This window comes from Macaca fascicularis, chromosome 14 (genome assembly GCF_037993035.2).
Source record: "Macaca fascicularis isolate 582-1 chromosome 14, T2T-MFA8v1.1".
Classification (NCBI taxonomy): domain Eukaryota; kingdom Metazoa; phylum Chordata; class Mammalia; order Primates; family Cercopithecidae; genus Macaca; species Macaca fascicularis.
In genome coordinates, this window is record NC_088388.1 from 85,208,103 (window position 1) to 85,220,057 (window position 11,955).

Genomic DNA, 11,955 nt, shown 5'->3' on the forward strand with positions numbered 1-11,955 from the left:
TATTCCCCCTTCACAGATGAGAAAACCAAAGTATGGTTTCGCATCTGTTAAATAACAGAGCTAGAATTCAAGCAAATGTATTCAAACTTCTAGTCTAAGTATCTTTTGGTAAAACCCAAACTGCTTCTTCTTTTCACATTACTGGACAGCTGGATTTGGGCTCCAGATCTAATTCCTGATTCCAGTGGGAAAACACTTGCAAAATATCATGGAGTCTCAGACAATGAGCAGACTCTGTCTTATGTAAGGATTCTACCTGGGGCTATGTCCTACCTTCTCCTGTGCTGAGCTCCAGGCACTGTTTCTCCGGCCTAAGGTCAAAGGTTCACAGTATCTCTTTTATTAATGAAAAACAAAAAGTGCTGTTGTGCTTAGAGTCAGTTTCAGTTTACACATCTTTAAAAGAGGAAAATAATTGCCATGATGATTAAACAAGAAAAAAGGTGTATGTAAGACGGCTGGTACATAATAAGTATTCACAAGCATGTAAATACACTTCTCTGGGCTCTCTCCTATATGCCTATGGGACATTTTTCAGGACAAGAGCATACATCCTTTTGTGAGCCTCTGTTCTCCACATAAACTGAAGTGTTAGCAGCAACCATGGAAAATAGAATAAGAGGAAACTTCTGAGGGCTCTGTGCACAGTTTCCAGCCTGAAGGGAGCTCTGCGGTGGGATTTCTGCTTTATGTCAGTGGCACAGGGGCCTGGAAGACTTCTACACTTGGGGGGAGAGTATGCCAAGGAGCTGAGGAACATCTATCAAGAAGAAGCCCCAGCTGTTATGTGGGCCCTAGTGGAGAGTGGCTGGGGGTTGCCTGAGGCCATGCTGGGTTGGGTAAACTTGGTATGTTCACTTCCATCCGGGAGACCTTTCACCTTGAGGGCTCAATGATTAGAAAAACATCACAGAAGCCAATAATTTCTCATTCTCCAGGGAGCCAGGAAGCATTTTCTGGGCTAGATATCAGGACAAACCCATGAACTGTGAGAGGTCCTCTTTGCTGAGAGCTCCATCTGATCCCAGGAAATAGAGTGCTGGTTCCATGTGCTAGAAGACAAAACTTCCTGCCAGAAAGAGGATCTGCGTCTCATCTCCATGTGCGCCAGCGTTCAGATACGGCTGTCTGGGCTTTCATGGATGAGTCATGCAACGGCCAAGCCTCAGCTGCAAGTTGGGGTGAGCCTGACTCTCATAGTCCTAGTCAAAGCAGTTCAGAGCAATTAAACAACCAAACGAGAACCTACTAGGTGCAGGCCTCTGGGGAAGGAGGGGTATTGTGGAAAGGTCGTGGGTTTTGAAGTTTGAAAGAAAGGGGCTTCAATTTAAATATTAGCTTTTCCACCTACTAAGTATAACTTGGGAAAGATACTTAGCTTCTTTAGACCTCAGTTTCTTTATCTTTAAAGTAATGGCAACAGTAGTATTTAATTAATTAATTAGTTTTGAGATAGGGTCTTGCTCTGTTACCCAGGCTGGAGTGCAGTGGCATGATCACAGCTCACTGGAGCCTCCACCTCCCTGGCTCAAGCAATCCTCCCTCATCAGCCTCCTGAGCAGCTGGGGCTACAGGGGTATATCACCGTGTCAGGCTAATTAAACATTTTTTTTGTAGAGACTCGATTTCACTGTGTTGCCCAGGCTGATCTCGAACTCCTGGGGTCAAGCGATCCTCTCACTGTGGCCTCCCAAACTGCTGAGATTACAGGCATGAGCCACTGTGCCTGGCCAGTAAATAGCAGTAATAGTAATGGTAATGGTAATGTAGGCTTTGCAGGGCTGAGATAAGAATTAAGTGTTGTTACCAAATATAAAGGGGACAGAATAATGCCTACTATCTGATCAAGGCTCACAAAGCCCAATCTCAGTATTAGATTTTATATAGAGAGAAGTGAATAACAGTCACAGTTAGGGAGACAGTTCATGTAAAATTCAGTATAACTCAGTTGATTTTTTTCAACCAGCATATATTGTAGAACGTTCTGAGTGCTGGCAACTAATAATGGCCCCTGGCCTAGAGGAACTCAGAGTTTTGCAACTGAGATAGATGGATGAGTAAGCAAATTTCTATCAGGGTTATAAGGGATCTGACATAAACAAGAGAAAATGCTATGGGAGCAGAGTGGAGGAGGTGCTCACACTCACTGAAGGAGTTAGAAGAGGCCTTGTTGAGAAAGCAACTTCTAGGGCTTCACTGGCTGGGTCTTAAAAGATGAACAAAGAGGAGCTCACCAGGTGGAATGAGTGTAGAAAGTTGTTGTTATTGTTGTTGTTTTTTTTTTAGACGGAGTCTCGCTCTGTCACCTAGGCTGGAGTGCATTGGCGCAATCTCAGCTCATTGCAACCTCCACCTCCTGGGCTCAAGCGATTCTCCTGCTTCAGCCTCCCAAGTAGTTGGGACTCCAAGTGCCCACCACCATGCCTGGACAATTTTTGCATTTTTAATAGAGATGGGGTTTCACCATGTTGGCCAGGCTGGTCTCAAAAACTCCTGACCTCAAGTGATCTGCCTGCCTCAGCCTCCCAAAGTGCTGGGATTACAGGTGTGAACTACTGCACCGGGCCAAAAGTTGTTCTGATATCAGAGCCCATGTGTAGAAAAAACACAGAGGCATGAAAGAGCTTGGTTAGAGGAATGGGGCCATGGAGTAATGGATATAAGGAACTTGACAAAGGATGACCAGTCTCAAAGGATGACCTTGCTTGATTGCAAAGAAGATGGACTTTTCTCTGGAGGCAGCAAGGAGATTTTAAAGCAAATAACCAAGATGATTAATTTATTTTCAAGAAAAATAACTAGGTGGAGGATGGGTGTAAAGGGGAAAGACAGGAGGCCAGAGAGTGGAAACCTATGGAGATAAGAAGCTCATCTAGGTTACATAATCGGGAAGTTGAAGCGGGGTAGATCAGGAAGAGAAGCTAGACCTCTTGGCTCCTAGTTTGAGCCTTTTTGATTAGATTGCTCCCCTTCCACATCTATGAAACCTGCCTAGTAAGCAAACCCTGATCTAAAATTACAGTGCTTGTGTGAACAGGAACATAAAGCAACAAATTGCAAGTAAGTTTGAATTTGACTAAGGCACCTGTTTTTTTAATCCATGGTTTGTCACAGCTTTAAAATATATTCAGCATTTTTCTTGGCACTCACCCTCTAAGGTCTGTCTTCCCAAGGAGAATGCAAACTATTACTGATTTGGGTGGGTCATCCATCCATCCATTCAATCCGTCTGTCTATCTATCTGTTGGTCTACCCACAGACATGTATTGGCAGCTACTATGTACTTAGTCTTTGGTTAAGTCCTGGGAATATAGAGATGAAAGGCAATTTCTGCCCTCAGAGAGCTCGCAGCCTAGTGGGGAGGGAGACAGAAAACTAAATAGACACGGACAATCCAATGCGATGAGTGCTGATCCAAGGAGAAGGATGTGCTAATTGCTATGGGAGCTCGGAGCAGGGATACCCAACAGTCTGAGCCATGAGGAAAGGAGGGGATACTTGTGCCAAGCCTTGAAGGGCAAACAAGAGGGCACAGATGTATTCTAAGTAAGAGGAAGAGCATATGCTCTTTGGGGGTACAGTGCAGTGGTGGGAGTGATTATAATTTGGGAACTCAGCAATCTTCCTAGTCCTGAAGCTAAACACATGCTTTGCCTGTTTTAATTACATAAACCACATTAATTCACATCTTAATTTATGGCTTCCCTTTGGCATACAAGGCTGCAAACCAGTGCCACTTTCTCCAAATTACCAAATAGGTAACTGCTTGGCATTTTCTGACCATCTTCTTTTAGTGCCTTTTTACTCCCCCATTTCTGGCTCCAGTGCCTTAAGTTGGTCCTCCAGCAACTGAGAGCCCACTTTAGCCCCAGCTGGGCAGTGGCCCAGGTTTCCAGTCTTTGTCTGTTCTTACTCACTTTCCTATCAAGTCTTAGCTTGTGGGTCAAATTCTGCCCAGCTTACTCTGTGAAACTGGCAGGCTATTGTTCATTCTACTTTCTTAATAACCGCTAGCCAACTTAAAACATTCACCCTGTCAGAGATATCCACACTCAACATTGTCTTTGCTCATGTGCTTGTCCCCTGTGAGGACCATGTTTCCCCTATGCACCCTTTCTCCTTGTGATTTTCTATGAGACCCCTTCTCTGGGTCACCTCCTATACTGGCAGCCCCATAGTACAGCCCTATCATGATAATCATCAAAGACAGAATTTTAACTATCTGCCTATTTCAGTCTTCCCCCCAGAAAAAAAGTTCTGTGTCCTACTCCTTTTTCTCTTCCTAGTTCCTGCACATAGTGGCACTACTAAACATTTGAAGAATGAAGGAATTAGTAAAGGAATGGACAGAAGTTTGTGGAATAAACTCCTGCCAATGGAACACTACTCTAGAAATAGGAACACCAAACATAAGAAGCAGGTTGGACCTAGGCGATATAACCATTCAGGACATAGACACGGGCAAAGATTTCATGACAAAGATGCGAAAAGCAATTGCAACAAAAGCAAAAATTGACAAATGGGATCTAATTAAACTAAAGAGCTACTGCACAGAAAAAGAAGCTATCAACAAACAGACCACTTATAGAAGGGGAGAAAAGTATTGCAAACTGTGCATTTGACAAAGGTCTAATATCCAGCATCTATAAGTAACTTAAACAAATTTACAAGAAGAAAAAAAAAACCATTAAAAAAGTGGGCAAAGGACATGAACAGACACTTATCAAAAGAAGACATACATGCAGCCAACAGTCATATGAATAAAAGCTCAACATCACTGATCATTAGAGAAATGCAAATCAAACCACAATAAGATACCATCTCACATCAGTCAGAATGGCTGTTATTAAAAAGTCAAAAAATAACAGATATTGGCAGCGTTGTGGAGAAAAAGGAACACTTATACATTGTTAGTAGGAGTGTAAATTAGTTCAACGACTGTGGAAGACAGTGTGGCGATTCCTCCAAGTCCTAAAGACAGAAATACCATTTGATCCAGCAATTCCATTACTGGCTATATACCCAAAGGAATATAAATTGTCCTCTTATAAAGACGCATGCATGCATATGTTAATTACAACATTATTCACAATAGCAAAGATGTGGAATCAACCTACATGCTCATCAATGATAGATTGGATAAAGAAAATATGGTACATATATACCATGGAATACTATGCAGCCATGAAAAAGAGTGAGATCATGTCCTTTGCAGTGACATGGATGGAACTGGAGGCCATTGTCCTTAGCAAACTAATGCAGGAACAGAAAGCCAAATATGGCATGTTCCCACTTGTAAGTGGGAGCTAAATGATGAGAACACATGGATACATATAGGAAACAACACACCCTGGGGCCTATTAGAGGGTGGAGGGTGGGAGGAGGGAAAGGATCAGGAAAAATAACTAATGGGTACTAGGTTTAATACCTGGGTGACAATCTGTACAACAAACCCCCATGACATAAGTTTACATATAACAAACCTGCACGTGTACCCCAAACTGAAAAGTTCTTTTTCAAAAAGGAAGAAGGTTGGAGAATCTACTTTTGAGACTTCTGGCACCCCTCTATGCCATAGGCTTGTACCTACTTGTGTCTTAGGTTAGTTATAAGAAAAGACATGCAGCTTGAGAGGAGGGAGAAGACAGCATCTTATACCTTAATTTATTTAAGCTCTGTTTGGCCTAATTTCTCCAGGCCCATTTCTGTGGACCTGTGCTACTTTGTGTGGCTCTTATTCATGAACTAGGTACTATTAATGACACACCAGGAGTTGATATTCTACTTGACCTGAATTATGCTTTAACTTTAATGCTGTGAAATTCACTGAAGAGAAGAATTAAATTGAAGTTATTACTCAGTTTAAAAAAAAAGACCAGTCCCTGATTTATTATTAGAAAAATCCTGGCCTTTGTTCTAATTTTATTTTATTTTTATGTTAAGATCCCAAAATAAACTGGGCATACTAGCAAATGCCTATAATCCCAGCCGCTTGAGAAGCTGAGGCAGGAGAATTGCTTGAGTCTAGGAGTTTGAGACAAACCTGGGCAAACCAGTGAGACCCCCATCTCCAAAATATATATATATATATACACACCCCAAAAAGTCTGACTAGCCACACAGAGCATATGCTGAGAGTCCTCAGTCGAAGCCAAATATAGGAAAAGCCCAACAGTGTATAGAAAACAAACAAATGAATCACAGTGTTGGGTAAACTGCTATTTGGCATAAATCCATGAACATAGGCCAAAAAAGTATCTCTGCAAAGATGTAAGACATAGCTGTAGAAAATATCTCAGAAATAGATCTGAATTTGACCTGAAAACTTGACTACAATGGAACTTTGAACAAATACATAATATTTTCCACTAATACATGTTTGTCCACCAATTTGTCCATGGATCACGGGTGAGGCTGCTCTCTGCAGTGTGAACTGCTCCATGGTGGCTTTGGCTGTTGTGCATGGCCAGCCGGAGCCAGACTAACCCACGGTCATGGGAAGCAAAGATAATACAATTGGGTAGTTTGGAGCAGTGGAATGGGCCCTGCGCTGGGAGTCGGGAGCCATGGGCCAGAGTCCAGGCTCTACTGTTAAATAACTGTACACCACATGTAACATTCTTTAAAAATGTCTGTCCTTACCACATGTACTAATATGAAACTGTCTATAGACTGTTTAATCTAATGTCCTATTTGAAATTCAATTAGAGTAAGTCTGTTTAATTCATGGAATCACTAATTTCATGTAAAGGCACCTTGTGGATATGAAAAGGGGGAAAAGAGTTGGCCTTAAGTTTTCTAAAATCTGTCAAATAATTAATTTTGTGTGTTGACTATATTCTAGGCATAAAAGGAGCTTCAAAAAAATAAGCAGGCTTGGCCGGGCATGGTGGCTCACACCTGTAATCCCAACATGATGGGAGGCTGAGGTGGGTAGATCACTTGAGGTCAGGAGTTCAAGAACAGCCTGACCAACATGGTAAAACCCCATCTGTACTAAACACACACAAAAAATTAGCTGGATGTGGTGGTTCATGCCTGTAATCCTAGCTACTTGGTAGCCTGAGGCAGAAGAATTGCTTGAACCCAGGAGGCGGAGGTTGCAGTGAGCTGAGATCGTGCCATTGCACTCCAGCCTGGGCAACAGGAGCGAAACTTCATCTCAAAAAAAAAAAAAAAAGAAAGAAAAAGAACAGGCACATGTCCTCCTACCCTCAAAGTGTACAGTCTAAGAGGGAACATAAGACAGATATGTTATTATTTTTATTTTTATTTTACTTTTTGAGACAGGGTCTTACTCTGTCACCAGGCTGGAGTGCAATGGTACAATCTTGGCTCACTACAACCTCCACATTCTGGGCTCAAAAGATCCTCCCGCCTCAGCCTCCCAAGCAGCTGGGACTACAGGCATGTGCTACCATGCCTGGCTAATTTTTGTATTTTGTGTAGAAGTAGGATTTTCCCATGTTGGCCAGGCTGGTCTCAGACTTTAGGACTCAAGAAATCTTCCTGCCTCGGCCTCCCAAAGTGCTGGGATTACATGTGTGAGCCACTGTGCCTGGCCCAGAGATGTTATATCTGTAAAATGAGGTAGAGGAGAGGAGTAATAATGACAGCTAGCATTTATTAAACAGTCAGTATAGACAAGGCACTATTCTAAATGCTTTATATTGGGCTGGGCATGGTGGCTTACGCCTGTAATCCTAGCACTTTGGGAGGTCAAGGTGGGTGGATCACTTGAGGTCAGAGTTCGAGAGACCAGCCTGGCCAACATGGTGAAACCCTGTCTCTACTAAAAATACAAAAATTAGCAGGACATGTTGGCATGCGCCTGTAATCCCAGCTACTCAGGAGGCTGAGGCACAAGAGTCATTTGAACTCGGGAGGCAGAGGTTGCAGTGAGCCAAGATCGTACCATTGCACTCCAGCCTGGGTGACAGAGCGAGACTCTGTCTCAAAAATAAATAAATAAATACTTTATATTTATGGCCTCATTTAAACCTAACAGAAACCTTAAGAGGTAGGAACTACCATCAACTCCATTTTTACAGGTGAGGAAACTGAGGCATGGAGAGTTTTTGTTTGTTTGTTTTAACTTTCCCAATATTGCCTAGCTAAATAACCCTGGAGATTCGAAGCCAGGTGGTGTGACTGAAGGTCCTATGTGCCTAACCTCTGTGCCACTTGGTCTACCAGGTACCACCTGAGAGGTACATACAAAAAGTATCCTGGGAGCTCCACTGAGGGAGACATTCACTCCCAAAGAGAAAGATTACCTCTACTTTGCACACTAAGCTTTGATGAATGGGAGGATTTGGACATATAAATGTTGGTGGTGAGATTAGAGAAAGAATTCAGACAAAGGGAGAGAAGTGCTTCCAGGTGAAGAGCAGCATTAGTAAAACATGGATGCAGTAAACACACAGGATCTAAGAAAATAGCCAAGATCAGTCTGGTTATAACAGAATGCGTGAAAGCAAAATCATGGGAATGAGGGTTGGGAGAGTAAGCTGGAGCCGGACATGAAAGGTGGGCTTAGGCCAGGTGCAGTGGCTCATGCCTGTAATCCCAGCATTTTGGGAGGCCGAAGAGGGCAGATCACAAGGTCAGGAGTTGAAGACCAGCCCTGTTTATTTTGCAGAGACAGCAAATGAAATTAAAATGGTCAAATAGATTTACTCAAAGTCACCTGGCAAATAAAATCAAAGTCATCAAGAAAAATCACTCTTGACCATGGAATTTTTGAAAAGTAAAACAAAAGCTTTCGTTGCACGTTTATAAAATCTACACGTACAGTAGACATATCAAATGTTCTTCTGTCCCAACATTCATTCATGAGTCTTTGACATTTGGTTAAAACACAATATCCAAACAGGAGGTTTTTACAGTGGTGAACACAAAAATTTTTCATACTTGGAAAAGTGATTATTTATATGCCATGCTACAAAATAAGTCAGTAGAGATGTTAACATTAACAATAGCTGACCCTGATTGCCCACTTGCTCTGTGACAAGTGTGGTTCTGAGCACTTAAAATGCATTTTTTCTTATCATTAAGAAAATAATCCTTGCAGAGGTACTACTGTTATCCCCTTTTTATGGTAGAGGAATCTTAAAAGACATTTAGTAACTTACTCAGGGTTATACAGCTTGTGAGCCCCCATCTGGGACTCAAACCTAGGACTGCCTGATACCAGATTTTATGGTTTGCTTTATAGTTTTGGGGTTCTTTTTTTTTTTTTTTTTTTTTTCCCAGTCTGTGGCCCAGACTGGAGTGCAGTGGCACAATCTCAGCTCATTGCAACCTCCACCTCCTTGGTTCAAATTATTCTCCCACCTCAGCCTTCTCCCGAGTAGCTGGGACTACAGGCACGTGCCATCATGCCTGGCTAATTTTTCTATTTTTAGTAGAGACAAGGTTTCACCATGTTGGCCAGGCTGGTCTCAAACTCCTGGCCTCAAGTAATCCACCCACCTCAGCCTCCCAAATTGTTGGGATTAACAGGCGTGAGCCACCGCGTCTTGAGCCACCGTGTGTGGCTGAATTTTGTGTAATTAAGTATTACAATACATGATCTCCATAGCAAGTAGAGGATGCCGCTTACCTTCTTATCAGAAAACTTTAGCCAGAGTAGCTGTAGAAACTAACAAGTTAAATCTTTAAGAATTTCTGCCCTTAATTGAAAGTCTCTAGGTAAACAACTTTTAATAAGATTCCTTAACTGCCTCTCGTGACCAACCATCTTTGCTGGGAAACAGATGCCCTTGGTTTATTGCACAGTCAGGATTTCAGTGAGGGTTTGCAGGCTGCAGCCTGCCCAGTGGCCATGAAATAGCTGCCCTGCCATGAGTGAAGCCTGCCTGGTTAGCCTGGGGCCCTAGGCAGGAATCTGGAGTCTTGAAAAGCTATGCTTGGTCTGGCCTGGGGCCCAGCCTCCTGCTCTACTTGGCCCTTCCACTGACCACCAAGTCCCATTAACTGCATTTAAGAAATGGTGTTTGGTGGGTTCTCACTTATATGTAGAAGTGTAAAAGGTTGATTTCATGGAAGCAGAGAGTAGAATAATGGTTACTAGAGGTGGGGAAGGGTAGAGCAGAGGGGGAATAGCCAAAGGTTGGTTAACAAATACAACAGTGCAGCTAAAAAAGAGGAAGTTCTAGTGTTCTACAGCACTGTAGCATGACTATAATTAACAACAATTGATTGTGTATTTTCAGATAGCCAGAAAAGTGAATTTTGAATGTTCCCAACATGAAGAAATGAGAAACGTCTGAGGTGATGGCTATGCTAACTATCCTGACCTGATCATTACACATTGTATACATGTATCAAAATATCACCCTGTACTTCATAAACATGTACAATTATTATATGTCAATTAAGAATAATAAAATAAAAAGAAGAAATGGCTTTTGACTCTGCTTGCTCTCTGTCCTTACTGCCACTGCCCTTCTTTAGACCTCCATCAGTCATCTCTTGCCAGGACTACTCTAAAAGCCCTGTAAGTCCTTGGGCATCTAATTTGACGCTTTCTAATCCTCTCCTCTGCTGCTAGTGTGCTTTCTTTAAAACTGATCATGTTAATTCTCTTCTCTGAAATCTTTGATGGACTGTTGCCTACAAACTACAAACCACACGCCTAAGCATAGCCTCTGATACCCTTAACAATTTGGCCATTACTTACCTTCTAGGACTCAATAAATATTCGATGAAAAAGTGAATGCTCTCCTGCTAGAAATCCTGTTAACAATGTTCCCTACACTTCTTATTTAACAGTCAAGTTTAGTGAGTGTCCACAATGCATTAAATTTTAACAATGACTATTTTATCATAGGATAATAGAAACAGTTGGAACATAAGGTTGAGTCCTGCATTTGAATGCAGATATGGCTTTTTCTCTTTATACAAATCTGAGCAAGTTAATTCCCGCTTGTGGGCCTCAGTTTCTCCATTTGTGTAAAAGAGGGTAAACATAAAAGATCTCTAAGGCCCTACAACCCATGTCTATACTAGTCCCCTGACACTACCACCCCTTTGAAGGAAGGAACCAGGAAGGTTAGTTCCTAGCCTGCCAAAGATGTGTGCCCACAGCTAATTCCTATACTCAGTAGCTTGAAGGCATGCTTACTTTATCACCTTTAATGCTTCAGCACTGTCTCTTGTAATCTCCTAACTGGGCCCTCACTGAGTCACAGTACTGGGGTTTTAATCTTCTATATAATAGCATCTGAAGCTGAGACAATGGAGCTCTCAGAGCCTTTAGCTATGATCTCATCTTCTGATCAAGATTTTCTTGGCTTGTGATTGCTCAGCCATGATGGGGTGGAGAAAAGCCCCTACTCTAGGAAGTGCTAGTGCTGACTTAGCATGCTGCAGGTCTGGAATTGGAGCAGAAACTTGTGTGGACCTGCAGAGACCTTGCAGGCTTAAGGAGGAAAGAAAGGAAAGGGCCAGGCAAACCTCAGAGAAACAATCCTGAAGACAGAGATTTCAAGACATGCAAAACAGCAGGGTTTCTGTGAAGGAGAACTTCTTTACTGAGAACCTTCCATATAGTGGACACTTTAACCTGGGCTACAAATATGCAAGGCAGGTGTTATTATCCCATTTCACACATGGGGAATCCACAATTCAGAGATTAGCTGGGTGCGGTGGCTGATGCCTGTAATCCCAGCACTTTGGGAGGCCAAGGCGGGTGGATCACCTGAGGTCAGGAGTTCAAGACCAGCCTGGCCAACATGGTGAAACCCTGTCTCTACTAAGAATACAAAAATTAGCTGGGCATGGTGGCATGCGTTTGTAGTCCAGCTACTTGGGAGGCTGAGGCAGGAGAATCGCTTGAACCAGGGAGGCGAAGGATGCAGTGAGCTGAGATCACACCACTGCACTCCAGCCTGGGTGACAGAGTCTTGCTCTGTCACACACACACACACACACACACACACACACACACTT

General features: G+C 42.7%; 1 long non-coding RNA gene across 3 annotated transcripts in view; it reads left to right on the forward strand.

The window, feature by feature from the left end:
* Positions 1-10,410, forward strand: part of LOC135967224 (uncharacterized) — a 99,339-nt gene extending 88,929 nt beyond the window's left edge. The window contains exons 1-3 of one of the 3 annotated variants that reach the window (XR_012423589.1): positions 991-1,181; positions 6,845-6,929; positions 10,218-10,410. This is a non-coding gene — a long non-coding RNA (uncharacterized lncRNA). Of the gene's footprint in view, positions 1-990; positions 1,182-6,844; positions 6,930-10,217 lie in introns of those variants that run through there. The other 2 variants (XR_010581212.2, XR_012423591.1) reach the window with 2 other exon arrangements.
* Positions 10,411-11,955: the final 1,545 nt, after the last annotated feature.